Below are 15,000 nucleotides of genomic sequence, written 5' to 3' on the forward strand. Positions count from 1 at the left end.
TTCCTCATTTATGAATCCGAACGTACCAAAACCATATAGGAGTACTAAGAATACAATGCTCTAACAGGTCTGATCATTATTTTAATGGGTTATCAGTCATCGTTTCACCGAACCGACTATGCGGAGCGATTTATTATTAATAACATCCTCATTTATGAATCCGAACGTGCCAAAACCATATAGGAGTACTAAGAATACAATGCTCTAACAGGTCTGATCATTATTTTAATGGGTTATCAGTCATTGTTTCACCGAACCGACTATGCGGAACGATTTATTATTAATAACTTCCTCATTTATGAATCCGAACGTGCCAAAACCATATAGGAGTACTAAGAATACAATGCTCTAACAGGTCTGATCATTATTTTAATGGGTTATCAGTCATTGTTTCACCGAACCGACTATGCGGAACGATTTATTATTAATAACTTCCTCATTTATGAATCCGAACGTACCAAAACCATATAGGAGTACTAAGAATACAATGCTCTAACAGCTCTGATCATTATTTTAATGGGTTATCAGTCATCGTTTCACCGAACCGACTATGCGGAGCGGTTTATTCTCAATTTCTACCGAAAAAAAAAATTTTTTATACACGAATTCATTTATCATCATTTTAAACGTGTTTTACAACTTTTTGGAAAATCGATTTTTTCACGCTAAGTTTTACCGCACTCTCGAATTGGCACGTTCGGATCGCGCGTTAGCATCGTAAGCGCCCGTGCGTAACGGCCGGCGTCGCCGACCATCCGGCCGGCCGTTCGGTACCTGTATGGGAGACGACGGTCCGAACATACCGGACGATGGGGCAGCGTCGTTCTCCGCCAAAAGTTACCGCGGGTCAAAAAGACCCAATATACGTATAAGCGGAACTTTGGCAAGTACGAATAATCGTTGCTAAAATGCATCGATCTGACATAAACTAGAATTATGTTCAAAGTAAAATTAATGAAATTTTACACGAACTGAAGGTGTCCTAAGGCAAAATTTCTCTCGTACGAAAGACTAAGTATTTTTACTTCGATACTTTCGTACCATGAGAAATGATATGAAATGGCAATTGGTGGTGCATGGAAATATGACGAACGACAACGTAAGTTGGGAAGTTCGTAAAATTTTTAAAGTAAAAATCGACTTTTGAAAAGTTGAGCAAAAATCGCACTTTTTCACTATAAGGTTCAGTGCGTAAGAGCCGGCGTCGCCGACCATTTGGACGGCCGTTCGGTATCTATATGGGAGACGACGGTCCGAACATACCGGACGATGGGGCAGCGTCGTTCTCCGCCATAAGTTACCGCGGGTCAAACAGACCCAATATACGTATAAGCGGAACTTTGGCAAGTACGAATAATCGTTGCTAAAATGCATCGATCTGACATAAACTAGAATTATGTTCAAAGTAAAATTAATGAAATTTTACACGAACTGAAGGTGTCCTAAGGCAAAATTTCTCTCGTACGAAAGACTAAGTATTTTTACTTCGATACTTTCGTACCATGAGAAATGATATGAAATGGCAATTGGTGGTGCATGGAAATATGACGAACGACAACGTAAGTTGGGAAGTTCGTAAAATTTTTAAAGTAAAAATCGACTTTTGAAAAGTTGAGCAAAAATCGCACTTTTTCACTATAAGGTTCAGTGCGTAAGAGCCGGCGTCGCCGACCATTTGGACGGCCGTTCGGTATCTATATGGGAGACGACGGTCCGAACATACCGGACGATGGGGCAGCGTCGTTCTCCGCCATAAGTTACCGCGGGTCAAACAGACCCAATATACGTATAAGCGGAACTTTGGCAAGTTACGAATAATCGTTGCTAAAATGCATCGATCTGACATAAACTAGAATTATGTTCAAAGTAAAATTAATGAAATTTTACACGAACTGAAGGTGTCCTAAGGCAAAATTTCTCTCGTACGAAAGACTAAGTATTTTTACTTCGATACTTTCGTACCATGAGAAATGATATGAAATGGCAATTGGTGGTGCATGGAAATATGACGAACGACAACGTAAGTTGGGAAGTTCGTAAAATTTTTAAAGTAAAAATCGACTTTTGAAAAGTTGAGCAAAAATCGCACTTTTTCACTATAAGGTTCAGTGCGTAAGAGCCGGCGTCGCCGACCATTTGGACGGCCGTTCGGTATCTATATGGGAGACGACGGTCCGAACATGCCGGACGATGGGGCAGCGTCGCTCTCCGCCAAATGTTACCGCGGGTTGAAAAGGACCCAAAGTGTGGTAAAAAGCAGAACTGTGGCGAATGACGAGAAGTAACTGATGTTAAAATGCATCGAATAATACATGCTAAGATTACGTCCCCAAAATAAAGTTATATAAAATTTTGCAAAGCAAAATAGAGGTGTCCTAAGCAAAAATGTGTCTGCCGTATGGAAAAAAGGCAAAGTTTATAGAAATTTTTCTGGACTTCGGCACGAGACACACGAGATATATACTTAGATCGTACTAATAAAGAGAGAGGTGTTCTGAGGAAGGCCAGACACCTCTCGTACGAATGCGAGATACATGTTTATTTCGCGACTTCGTACAACTTTGTGAGAATTAAAGAACGAAGGTTGAGATATGCGACTCGCACAACAAGATGTGGACGAACATCTGCGAAAGCAACGAAACGCAAAGTTTCTAATACAAGAAGTGTCAGAAATATATGATCTCTCCGTGGTCTATCCTCAGTATCTATGTCCACGATGTTACAGTGGAACATTACGATTTGAGGAGAAAGGCCCCTAATAAGTGTTGGAGAGATCAAATTAATTATAAGTTTGAGAGTGTGAATGAGGTTTTAACATCACACTTATAAATTATATTATATTATAATATTAATATAATAAATAATAGTTAATTATATTATTAGACATAATAATATATATATTATATAGAGAGCGAAAGTGTGAAGAAAAGGGCGAAGAAGGGGGGGAAAGGCAAGGAAAGTAAGTGAGAGGAGAGGAAAAAAAAATTTTTTTTTTGTTCCTCGTTCGCGCGAAGCGCGAAGAAAATTTTTTGAAAGCAATACGCCGTTGGACTTAGAAAAAAAATAGAAAGGCACGCGCGCGCGCGTAGAGAAGAAAATAAAGCCATGAGCGCCGGCGGACTTAAAAAAATAAATCTCATAACGCGGCTGAGACTTCGAAAATGCTAAGTACTACACGGTCGGATGTTAGAAAGACGGAAAGCAATACGCGGCCAGGACATTGAAAATGAGAAAGCAATACGCGGCCAGGACTTTGGAAATGAGAAAGCAATACGCGGCCAGGACTTTGGAAATGAGAAAGCAATACGCGGCCAGGACTATGGAAATGAGAAAGCAATACGCGGCCAGGACTTTGGAAATGAGAAAGCAATACGCGGCCAGGACTTAGAAAATGTAAACGACGCACCGAACCGACTATGCGGAACGGAGTTTCGTCGATAACTCGAACAATTGCGCACCCGAACGTGCCAAACTGGTACAGGAATGCTAGAAATACGTTACTTTATCTATTCTAAGCATTAATTCAATAGGTTGTCAGTAGCCGATCCACCGAACCGACTATGCCCGGGGGACATAGTCGCGGTTGCGCTCCGTACCGAACCGACTAAGCGGAACGGAGTTTCGTCGATAATTTCTACCATTTTGAATTCGAACGTACAAAAACGTTATGGGGGGAAATAGAAATCCGTTACAGTATCGATTCTAAGTGTTTCTTCTATGCGTTGTCAGTCATCGGTTCACCGAACCGACTAAGCGGAACGGAATTTTATCGATAATATCTACAATAGTGGATCCGAACGTGCCAAAACGGTATAGGAATGCTAGAAATACGTTACTGCATCGATTCTGAGCATTAATTCAATAGGTTGTCAGTAGCCGATCCACCGAACCGACTATGCCCGGGGGACATAGTCGCGGTTGCGCTCCGTACCGAACCGACTAAGCGGAACGGAGTTTCGTCGATAATTTCTACCATTTTGAATTCAAACGTACAAAAACGTTATGGCGGTAATAGAAATCCGTTACAGTATCGATACTGAGTGATTTTTCTATGCGTTGTCGGTCATCGGTTCACCGAACCGACTAAGCGGAACGGAGTTTTGTCGATAATATGTACAATAGTGGATCCGAACGTGCCAAAACGGTATAGGAATGCTAGAAATACGTTACTGCATCGATTCTGAGCATTAATTCAATAGGTTGTCAGTAGCCGATCCACCGAACCGACTATGCCGGGGGGACATAGTCGCGGTTGCGCTCCGTACCGAACCGACTAAGCGGAACGGAGTTTCGTCGATAATTTCTACCATTTTGAATTCGAACGTACAAAAACGTTATGGCGGTAATAGAAATCCGTTACAGTATCGATACTGAGTGATTTTTCTATGCGTTGTCGGTCATCGGTTCACCGAACCGACTAAGCGGAACGGAGTTTTATCGATAATATCTACAATAGTGCATCCGAACGTGCCAAAACGGTATAGGGACACTAGAAATACGTTACTTTATCTATTCTAAGCAATAATTCAATAGGTTGTCAGTAGCCGATCCACCGAACCGACTATGCCGGAGGGACTTGGTCGCACTCGGACGGTCCACCGAACCGACTATGCGGAACAGAGTTTCGTGGATAATTTCTACGATATTGAATTCGGACGTACCAAAACGTTCTAGCGGCAATAGAAATCGGCTACGGCATCGATTCTAAGTGTTTTTTATATGCGTTGTCAGTCATCGGTTCACCGAACCGACTATGCGGAACGATGTTTCTCCGTTAATTTCGACATTTATGAATCCGAACGTGCCGAAACGGTATAGCGGTGCTAGATATACGTTACTTTATTGGTTTTGAGCAATTTTTATATAGGTTGTCAATCATCGTTTCACCGAACCGACTATGCGGAATGAAAAAATTTCGATAATTACGTTAATAATGAATCCGAACGTGCCAAAGTGGTATAAATGTTCTAGCAATACGTTATTCTATAGGTTTTGATCGTTTTTTATATATGTTGTCAGTCATCGTTTCACCGAACCGACTATGCGGAATGAAAAATTTTCGATAATTTCGTTAATTATGTATCCGAAAGTGCCGAAACGGTATATCGGTGCTAGAAATACGTTACTTTATCGGTTATGAACAATTTTTATACAGGTTGTCAATCATCGTTTCACCGAACCGACTATGCGGAACGAATAATTCTCAATAATTTTGTTATTTATGAATCCGAACGTGCCAAAGTTGTATAAACGTTCTAGTAATACGTTATTCTATTGGTTTTAATCGTTCTTAGTATAGGTTGTCAGTCATCGTTTCACCGAACCGACTATGCCGGACGGACTTGGTCGTGCTCGGACGGCCCACCGAACCGACTATGCGGAACGAATAATTCTCAATAATTTTGTTATTTATGAATCCGAACGTGCAAAAATTGTATAAATGTTCCAGTAATACGTTATTCTATAGGTTTTAATCGTTTTTAATATAGGTTGTCAGTCATCGTTTCACCGAACCGACTATGCGGAACGAAAAATTTTCAATAATTTTGTTATTTATGAATCCGAACGTGCCAAAATTGTATAAATGTTCTAGTGATACGTTATTCTATACGTTATAATCATTTTTAATATAGGTTGTCAGTCACCGTTTCACCGAACCGACTATGCGCAATGAAAAATTTTCGATAATTTCGTTAATCATGAATAGGAACGTGCTAAAATGGTATAAATGGTCTAGTGATACGTTATTCTATAGGTTTTAATCGTTTTTTATATAGGTTGTCGGTCGTCGATTCACCGAACCGACTATGCCGGTGGGACATTGTCTCGCATCGGACGGTCCACCGAACCGACTATGCGGAACGAAAAATTTTCAATAATTTTGTTATTTATGAATCCGAACGTGCCAAAATTGTATAAATGTTCTAGTAATACGTTATTCTATTGGTTTTAATCGTTTTATATATAGGTTGTCAATCATCGTTTCACCGAACCGAGTATGCGGAGCGAAAAATTTTAGATAACTTCGTTAATTATGAATCCGAACGTGGCAAAATGGTATAAATGGTCTAGTAGTGCGTTATTCTATACGTTTTAATCATTTTTAATATAGGTTGTCAGTCACCTTTTCACCGAACCGACTATGCGCAATGAAAAATTTTCGATAATTTCGTCAATTATGAATCCGAACGTGCCAAAATGGTATAAATGTTCTAGTGATACGTTATTCTATAGGTTTTAATCGTTTTTTATATAGGTTGTCAGTCGTCGATTCACCGAACCGACTATGCCGGTGGGACATTGTCTCGCATCAGACGGTCCACCGAACCGACTATGCGGAACGAAAAATTTTCAATAATTTTGTTATTTATGAATCCGAACGTGCCAAAATTGTATAAATGTTCTAGTAATACGTTATTCTATTGGTTTTAATCGTTTTTTATATAGGTTGTCAGTCATCGTTTCACCGAACCGACTATGCGGAACGAAAAATTTTGGATAATTTCGTTAATTATGAATCCGAACGTGCCAAAATGGTATAAATGGTCTAGTAATGCGTTATTCTTTACGTTTTAATCATTTTTAATATATGTTGTCAGTCACCGTTTCACCGAACCGACTATGCGTAATGAAAAATTTTCGATAATTTCGTTAATTATGAATCCGAACGTGTCAAAATGGTATAAATGTTCTAGTAATGCGTTATTCTATTGGTTTTAATCGTTCTTAGTATAGGTTGTCAGTCATCGTTTCACCGAACCGACTATGCCGAACGGACTTGGTCCCGGTCGGACGGCCTACCGAACCGACTATGCGGAACGAAAAATTTTCAATAATTTTGTTATTTATGAATCCGAACGTGCCAAAATTGTATAAACGTTCTAATAATACGTTATTCTATAGGTTTTAATCGTTTTTAATATAGGTTGTCAGTCATCGTTTCACCGAACCGACTATGCGGAACGAAAAATTTTAGATAATTTCGTTAATTATGAATCCGAACGTGCCAAAATAGTATAAATGTTCTAGTAATGCGTTATTCTATACGTTTTAATCATTTCTAATATAGGTTGTCAGTCACCTTTTCACCGAACCGACTCTGCGCAATGAAAAATTTTCGATAATTTCGTCAATTATGAATCCGAACGTGCCAAAATGGTATAAATGTTCTAGTGATACGTTATTCTATAGGTTTTAATCGTTTTTTATATAGGTTGTCAGTCGTCGATTCACCGAACCGACTATGCCGGTGGGACATTGTCTCGCATCAGACGGTCCACCGAACCGACTATGCGGAACGAAAAATTTTCAATAATTTTGTTATTTATGAATCCGAACGTGCCAAAATTGTATAAATGTTCTAGTAATACGTTATTCTATTGGTTTTAATCGTTTTTTATATAGGTTGTCAGTCATCGTTTCACCGAACCGACTATGCGGAACGAAAAATTTTGGATAATTTCGTTAATTATGAATCCGAACGTGCCAAAATGGTATAAATGGTCTAGTAATGCGTTATTCTTTACGTTTTAATCATTTTTAATATATGTTGTCAGTCACCGTTTCACCGAACCGACTATGCGTAATGAAAAATTTTCGATAATTTCGTTAATTATGAATCCGAACGTGTCAAAATGGTATAAATGTTCTAGTAATGCGTTATTCTATTGGTTTTAATCGTTCTTAGTATAGGTTGTCAGTCATCGTTTCACCGAACCGACTATGCCGAACGGACTTGGTCCCGGTCGGACGGCCTACCGAACCGACTATGCGGAACGAAAAATTTTCAATAATTTTGTTATTTATGAATCCGAACGTGCCAAAATTGTATAAACGTTCTAATAATACGTTATTCTATAGGTTTTAATCGTTTTTAATATAGGTTGTCAGTCATCGTTTCACCGAACCGACTATGCGGAACGAAAAATTTTCGATAATTTCGTTAATTATGAATCCGAACGTGCCAAAATAGTATAAATGTTCTAGTAATGCGTTATTCTATACGTTTTAATCATTTCTAATATAGGTTGTCAGTCACCTTTTCACCGAACCGACTCTGCGCAATGAAAAATTTTCGATAATTTCGTCAATTATGAATCCGAACGTGCCAAAATGGTATAAATGTTCTAGTGATACGTTATTCTATAGGTTTTAATCGTTTTTTATATAGGTTGTCAGTCGTCGATTCACCGAACCGACTATGCCGGTGGGACATTGTCTCGCATCAGACGGTCCACCGAACCGACTATGCGGAACGAAAAATTTTCAATAATTTTGTTATTTATGAATCCGAACGTGCCAAAATTGTATAAATGTTCTAGTAATACGTTATTCTATTGGTTTTAATCGTTTTTTATATAGGTTGTCAGTCATCGTTTCACCGAACCGACTATGCGGAACGAAAAATTTTGGATAATTTCGTTAATTATGAATCCGAACGTGCCAAAATGGTATAAATGGTCTAGTAATGCGTTATTCTTTACGTTTTAATCATTTTTAATATATGTTGTCAGTCACCGTTTCACCGAACCGACTATGCGTAATGAAAAATTTTCGATAATTTCGTTAATTATGAATCCGAACGTGTCAAAATGGTATAAATGTTCTAGTAATGCGTTATTCTATTGGTTTTAATCGTTCTTAGTATAGGTTGTCAGTCATCGTTTCACCGAACCGACTATGCCGAACGGACTTGGTCCCGGTCGGACGGCCTACCGAACCGACTATGCGGAACGAAAAATTTTCAATAATTTTGTTATTTATGAATCCGAACGTGCCAAAATTGTATAAACGTTCTAATAATACGTTATTCTATAGGTTTTAATCGTTTTTAATATAGGTTGTCAGTCATCGTTTCACCGAACCGACTATGCGGAACGAAAAATTTTAGATAATTTCGTTAATTATGAATCCGAACGTGCCAAAATAGTATAAATGTTCTAGTAATGCGTTATTCTATACGTTTTAATCATTTCTAATATAGGTTGTCAGTCACCTTTTCACCGAACCGACTCTGCGCAATGAAAAATTTTCGATAATTTCGTCAATTATGAATCCGAACGTGCCAAAATGGTATAAATGTTCTAGTGATACGTTATTCTATAGGTTTTAATCGTTTTTTATATAGGTTGTCAGTCGTCGATTCACCGAACCGACTATGCCGGTGGGACATTGTCTCGCATCAGACGGTCCACCGAACCGACTATGCGGAACGAAAAATTTTCAATAATTTTGTTATTTATGAATCCGAACGTGCCAAAATTGTATAAATGTTCTAGTAATACGTTATTCTATTGGTTTTAATCGTTTTTTATATAGGTTGTCAGTCATCGTTTCACCGAACCGACTATGCGGAACGAAAAATTTTGGATAATTTCGTTAATTATGAATCCGAACGTGCCAAAATGGTATAAATGGTCTAGTAATGCGTTATTCTTTACGTTTTAATCATTTTTAATATATGTTGTCAGTCACCGTTTCACCGAACCGACTATGCGTAATGAAAAATTTTCGATAATTTCGTTAATTATGAATCCGAACGTGTCAAAATGGTATAAATGTTCTAGTAATGCGTTATTCTATTGGTTTTAATCGTTCTTAGTATAGGTTGTCAGTCATCGTTTCACCGAACCGACTATGCCGAACGGACTTGGTCCCGGTCGGACGGCCTACCGAACCGACTATGCGGAACGAAAAATTTTCAATAATTTTGTTATTTATGAATCCGAACGTGCCAAAATTGTATAAACGTTCTAATAATACGTTATTCTATAGGTTTTAATCGTTTTTAATATAGGTTGTCAGTCATCGTTTCACCGAACCGACTATGCGGAACGAAAAATTTTAGATAATTTCGTTAATTATGAATCCGAACGTGCCAAAATAGTATAAATGTTCTAGTAATGCGTTATTCTATACGTTTTAATCATTTCTAATATAGGTTGTCAGTCACCTTTTCACCGAACCGACTCTGCGCAATGAAAAATTTTCGATAATTTCGTCAATTATGAATCCGAACGTGCCAAAATGGTATAAATGTTCTAGTGATACGTTATTCTATAGGTTTTAATCGTTTTTTATATAGGTTGTCAGTCGTCGATTCACCGAACCGACTATGCCGGTGGGACATTGTCTCGCATCAGACGGTCCACCGAACCGACTATGCGGAACGAAAAATTTTCAATAATTTTGTTATTTATGAATCCGAACGTGCCAAAATTGTATAAATGTTCTAGTAATACGTTATTCTATTGGTTTTAATCGTTTTTTATATAGGTTGTCAGTCATCGTTTCACCGAACCGACTATGCGGAACGAAAAATTTTGGATAATTTCGTTAATTATGAATCCGAACGTGCCAAAATGGTATAAATGGTCTAGTAATGCGTTATTCTTTACGTTTTAATCATTTTTAATATATGTTGTCAGTCACCGTTTCACCGAACCGACTATGCGTAATGAAAAATTTTCGATAATTTCGTTAATTATGAATCCGAACGTGTCAAAATGGTATAAATGTTCTAGTAATGCGTTATTCTATTGGTTTTAATCGTTCTTAGTATAGGTTGTCAGTCATCGTTTCACCGAACCGACTATGCCGAACGGACTTGGTCCCGGTCGGACGGCCTACCGAACCGACTATGCGGAACGAAAAATTTTCAATAATTTTGTTATTTATGAATCCGAACGTGCCAAAATTGTATAAACGTTCTAATAATACGTTATTCTATAGGTTTTAATCGTTTTTAATATAGGTTGTCAGTCATCGTTTCACCGAACCGACTATGCGGAACGAAAAATTTTAGATAATTTCGTTAATTATGAATCCGAACGTGCCAAAATAGTATAAATGTTCTAGTAATGCGTTATTCTATACGTTTTAATCATTTCTAATATAGGTTGTCAGTCACCTTTTCACCGAACCGACTCTGCGCAATGAAAAATTTTCGATAATTTCGTCAATTATGAATCCGAACGTGCCAAAATGGTATAAATGTTCTAGTGATACGTTATTCTATAGGTTTTAATCGTTTTTTATATAGGTTGTCAGTCGTCGATTCACCGAACCGACTATGCCGGTGGGACATTGTCTCGCATCAGACGGTCCACCGAACCGACTATGCGGAACGAAAAATTTTCAATAATTTTGTTATTTATGAATCCGAACGTGCCAAAATTGTATAAATGTTCTAGTAATACGTTATTCTATTGGTTTTAATCGTTTTTTATATAGGTTGTCAGTCATCGTTTCACCGAACCGACTATGCGGAACGAAAAATTTTGGATAATTTCGTTAATTATGAATCCGAACGTGCCAAAATGGTATAAATGGTCTAGTAATGCGTTATTCTTTACGTTTTAATCATTTTTAATATATGTTGTCAGTCACCGTTTCACCGAACCGACTATGCGTAATGAAAAATTTTCGATAATTTCGTTAATTATGAATCCGAACGTGTCAAAATGGTATAAATGTTCTAGTAATGCGTTATTCTATTGGTTTTAATCGTTCTTAGTATAGGTTGTCAGTCATCGTTTCACCGAACCGACTATGCCGAACGGACTTGGTCCCGGTCGGACGGCCTACCGAACCGACTATGCGGAACGAAAAATTTTCAATAATTTTGTTATTTATGAATCCGAACGTGCCAAAATTGTATAAACGTTCTAATAATACGTTATTCTATAGGTTTTAATCGTTTTTAATATAGGTTGTCAGTCATCGTTTCACCGAACCGACTATGCGGAACGAAAAATTTTAGATAATTTCGTTAATTATGAATCCGAACGTGCCAAAATAGTATAAATGTTCTAGTAATGCGTTATTCTATACGTTTTAATCATTTCTAATATAGGTTGTCAGTCACCTTTTCACCGAACCGACTTTGCGCAATGAAAAATTTTCGATAATTTCGTCAATTATGAATCCGAACGTGCCAAAATGGTATAAATGTTCTTGTGATACGTTATTCTATAGGTTTTAATCGTTTTTTATATAGGTTGTCAGTCGTCGATTCACCGAACCGACTATGCCGGTGGGACATTGTCTCGCATCAGACGGTCCACCGAACCGACTATGCGGAACGAAAAATTTTCAATAATTTTGTTATTTATGAATCCGAACGTGCCAAAATTGTATAAATGTTCTAGTAATACGTTATTCTATTGGTTTTAATCGTTTTTTATATAGGTTGTCAGTCATCGTTTCACCGAACCGACTATGCGGAACGAAAAATTTTGGATAATTTCGTTAATTATGAATCCGAACGTGCCAAAATGGTATAAATGTTCTAGTAGTGCGTTATTCTATACGTTTTAATCATTTTTAATATAGGTTGTCAGTCACCTTTTCACCGAACCGACTATGCGCAATGAAAAATTTTCGATAATTTCGTTAATTATGAATCCGAACGTGCCAAAATGGTATAAATGTTCTAGTGATACGTTATTCTATAGGTTTTAATCGTTTTTTATATAGGTTGTCAGTCGTCGATTCACCGAACCGACTATGCCGGAGGTACTTTGGTACGTTCGGACTCGGCACCGAACCGACTATGCGGAGAGATTTTTGCTCAATTTTTTGAAAAAATATAAATATTTTCTCGATTCTTGTATGTTATTTGGACGTATACTGTTATTTGTTACTCGTTTATTACGTTAGAAATTCGTTTGGTATTTATTTTGGCGAGAAAAGGAAAAAAAATTTTTTTTCGATTAATTTTGTCATTAAATTTCGTAAAATAATTGTTAAAACATCGTCCGTATACTTTTTAGCGTGTTTGACAACTTTTTGAAAAATCGATTTTTTCGCGCTAAGTTTTACCGCACTTTCGAATTGGCACGTTCGGATCGCGCGTTAGCATCGTAAGCGCCCGTGCGTAACGGCCGGCGTCGCCGACCATCCGGCCGGCCGTTCGGTACCTATAAGGAGACGTTCGGTCCGATCGTACCAGACGGAACAGAGTCGGGCGCGTGGCTATTCTATGACCTCGGTTGAGAACTAGTCCACCGCTCCTCGTGCGTAACTTCGTGTTGCCTCGACTGTTCGTGTTCTCGGTATCGATGCAGGATTTTCTCCACACTGCATTGTCGCGTGTCGGCGTCTAAGACCAAATGGCACATATGCGACGAACCTTTAACATGAGGCTGGTGACTCGTATGCACTTTGGTGTGTACGTTGTACTGACTCAAGCGGCACAGGCTACTAAAAATTAAAAAGGGATAGAATAAAACCGACCGTTCTAAAACGGGCCAAAAAAGGTTTTATAAAATTTATTTTAAAAATGAATTAGATAGTGGTGTTGAACGAACTTGTTCGTTACAACGCCTTCAGTCGAGAGGCTAAAAAATTTTGAAACGGAATATTTATTCCGAAATTCAGAAATGATATTACGTCCCCTTAATGTTTTGTGCGTCTCGAACGCCTAAATATTTTCTCGATGCGCGAGAAAACTTCTTCTTCGCGGAGAGTTTTTCGGTACGATGAAGTAAAATATTAAATAAATGCTTCACTATACGTACAGCGCAGAGATATTGAAACGAAATAATATGTAACTATGACTCGTAAAAACGGTTTCTGAAATGGAAACTTCTTCCAAAGTGAAGAGTTTTCGGTACGGGTGATTTCTCGATATTACATCGAGTTTTCGCTTATACGTACAAAAAATATTATTACGGTGTATCGTAACTATGACACGAAATTTTGAGAGAGAGAAAATAAAAATTTGGGTGGATTTGTAAGAATCGATGTGCCCAGCGCGAGCTAAAATTCTCTGTGTACGTGCTTGCTCCGATTTGTTTTTTTCGAACAGCATGTCCGTTGTACGCGCTATCACGGTACGTTCAGCACGCCACTTGTACGCGCTAACCTTTATCGGTGTGTCTTAAATAAAATACCAAAGAGAGTTGAAAGGAGAGAATAGAAGAGAGAGTTTGGAGGAACAAAAATTTAATATGACTGAAAAACACATGAGAGAAGAACCAAATAAAAAAAGGGAACGTTTAAGCTGATATTGGTTCATCACAAAAAAATGGTATTTATGAAAAAGGCGGAAAGAACACCGATATTGTGGAGGTTCAATACGGAGCGTGTGTGGTTTACGTGCTTATACCGTTTCGATGTAAAGCGTGAAAGCGGGTGTACGTGCTTCAAAAATTTCAACGGATACACACTTTCCGGCACGGAGAGAGTTTTAGCGGGATTTTCTTTTACGCGCTTCTTCGATATCCACGACGAAAAGAGAGACTAAAAACGGAGGTTTCGTATCGATATATGCCTAGCGCGAGCTACCTTTGTACGTGCTTCCTCTTGTTCGTTTTTCGAACAGCATGTCCGTTGTACGCGCTATCACGGTACGTTCAGCACGCCACTGTACGCGCTAACCTTTATCGGTGTGTCTTAAATAAAATACCAAAGAGAGTGAAAGGAGAGAGAATAGAGAGAGTTTGGAGGAACAACAATTTTTAATATGACTGAAACACATGAGAGGAGAGAGAAGAACCAAATAAAAAAGGAACGTTTAAGCTGATATTGGTTCATTGCAAAAAATGGTATTTATGAAAAAAGGCGAAAGAACACCGATATTGTGGAGGTTCAATACGAGCGAGCGTGTGTGGTTTACGTGCTTATACCGTTTCGATGCAAAGCGTGAAATGAAAAGCGGTGTTACGTGCTTCTAAAACTTTTCAACGAGAAATCTTTCTGGCACGAAAGGATTTGCATTTTTTTACGCGCTTTATCGATACAAAATAAGAGAAAGAGACCCCCGTGGAGGAACGAAACGTTTATATCGACACGGTTTCGATTCGTTTCGACGAACAGCATGTCCGCTGTACGCGCCATAGCGTATTGTCCAGCGTGCTCCGCTATACGCGCTATTTCGGTGTTGTGTCGTTAAACGAAATATTGTATATCAAAGACTTATAATATAACTTCACGTAATATAAATAATATTACGAACCAGAAAAGGAAACGGGCAAAAAGAGGAGAGCTGCAAATTGG

This window comes from Megachile rotundata, unplaced genomic scaffold (genome assembly GCF_050947335.1).
Source record: "Megachile rotundata isolate GNS110a unplaced genomic scaffold, iyMegRotu1 scaffold0305, whole genome shotgun sequence".
NCBI classification, from domain to species: Eukaryota; Metazoa; Arthropoda; class Insecta; order Hymenoptera; family Megachilidae; genus Megachile; species Megachile rotundata.